Source organism: Oratosquilla oratoria, chromosome 16 (genome assembly GCF_046742065.1).
Source record: "Oratosquilla oratoria isolate Oo_2021 chromosome 16, ASM4674206v1, whole genome shotgun sequence".
Classification (NCBI taxonomy): Eukaryota; Metazoa; Arthropoda; class Malacostraca; order Stomatopoda; family Squillidae; genus Oratosquilla; species Oratosquilla oratoria.
The window spans coordinates 37,732,401-37,734,900 of record NC_134792.1 but is presented as its reverse complement, the minus strand read 5'-3'; positions in this window follow the sequence as shown (position 1 = coordinate 37,734,900).

Here is a 2,500-nt window from a genome sequence, read left to right as displayed (position 1 = left end):
AGAGATTAGAATCAAGGTAACAAAGCCCCATAGATATCAGTCTCAAAGTCAGATAACACAAGTCTATCTCTTGGGGAGTTGAAAGATCAGTTTCAGAGTGGAAAGGTATCACTCTAAATTTTGGGTAGTTTATGAATTTAGTCTCAGAATAAAGAAATATAAATACAAGCAATAGAGAAGCCTAAAGTTCGCTGTCAGAATTTCATTCTAAATCGTCGGTGAGCCTAGATATCACACACAGATTAAAAACAAGTCAGTTTGACTCGTAGAGAAGCTTAAAACATAGCAATAGCCTAATCTTCAGGAAATTTAATAGACTAGTCTTAGTATAAAACAACGTCAGTTTGATATTTAAATGTTTATAGATAAGATTAAAAGTAAGAGAATGCAATTATAAACCGATAGGGAGTCTCAGTATCAGAAACTGAAGACATGAGAGTCTAACCCGTAGGAAGGACAAGGAATTAGTTTCAAAGAGGAAAAACATCAGTTAAGCTCTTGACGTGTCTATAAGATTTATGTCATTATAAGAGAATGTCAGTCCGACTCATAGAAAAAGCGAGATTAAATAAGATCAAACCTAAAGTTAGCGAATGTATCTTTTTTTTTTTTAATTATGCATTACACTTGGATGTCAACTCTCTTGAATTGTATCCTTGTGTTGCTTGTACCAGCCTTCATCCTACCTAACATCCTATTTCACCTACAACCTGCTGCCATGGTTTGTTTGTATTTTATTCCGACCAGTTTTTAAGGGAATACATTGCGTTGTATAGTGTCTTTCTAGTGATATTTAAGGTCGCTTTAATTTAAGAATAAAAGGGTTTCGAAAGTACGGCATTTTATAATACGCAAATTAACTTCTGCAGTTAGGTACGCCCTTTTTTATGGGCTGGTAACGGAAATATTCTTAGTGAATCTTCATGATGTCACACCTTTGATGATATTATGAAAGAAACGCAGATGAATGTAAATAGAAACACCTGTCTTTCCATAAACTAAATATAATTGTTAATATTAAAAAAACAAACTATGACTTTCGAACTAGACACATGAAACAAGCTTCTATATGTTTCCTAAACAGTAAGGTATAGAACGTTCACGCACTTCAGAAAACAAGCGAAATGAACAATCTATTCATCAAGATATCGTTTCCATTTCCTGGAAGAGGGTAGCGAGTGGAAGGTTAGATTAGCAACAAGTAAAAGTGAGTGAGACCGAAGTTGTCCAGGCAACCTTCGAGAGGACAGCGCGACGGAGAAGAGTGAGATTGTGAAGTGGGCTGGGCTGGCCTGGGCTAGGTCGTGCTGATCTGAGCTCCGGTAGGCTGTGTTGGGGTAGACTATTCTCTTGAAATGCTTTAGACCTTATGTCCTATCTATTTTTCATACGAACACAATTCTTCTTGAGTATACATATATAAGATACCTTGCTGAAGTCATCTCAAACTCGTTCGACGCTGTGATACATAGACTCTACAATACAGGGTGACACATATGTTATCTATCCAATGTGTTGCCAAGCTAGTTTGCCCATCTCCCTTACTGAGGAGTTGGCTCAAATAAATTGGCCCTGTAACCTTCTCTCCCACTCCCTTTCACCTTCTGCTTCAAGTTTGCTCTCATTTCAACATCACCTTGTCCATAAAGGTGCTATACGTACACCACATGAACTTATCTCTTTTAAATACATTAGCAAATATAAAGTGGAAGATCTTAAAAAATGCGGAAGGGTTTAATCTTGTAGTACTGTATCTAAAATAGAGTTCAATGAGTTCAGGTGTTCTTTAAGTGTAAACAAATCTGGGATTATAAAAAGTGAGCCAAGAATGATATGTAGGAATTGGAAGATAAGTTTTTGATTATAAGAAAGATATACATTCATTAGGATCAGGCCCATAAAACAATTGGAATAGCCGTTCCTTATGTCGGAATATATGCCAACTACCCGTAATAAATGATGTAGTATAATCACAAACATTTACATACATACATACATACATACATACATACATACATACATACATACATACATACATACATACATACATACATACATACATACATACATACATACATACATACATACATACATACATACACACACACACATACATACATACATACATACATACATACATACATACATACATACATACATACATACATACATACATACATACATACATACATACATGTATTCATATATATATCTATATATATATATATTATATAATATATATATGTATATATAAACCATATATATATATATATATATATATATATATATTATATATATGTACATATATATATATATATATATATATATATATATATATATATATATAATATATATATATACATATATTTATTATATATGCATATATATATATTATATTTATATATATATATATATATATATATATATATATATACTGTATACATAAATGTAAATCTATACACACACATATGGCCTGAGCTGAATATAACATTGGTGTATA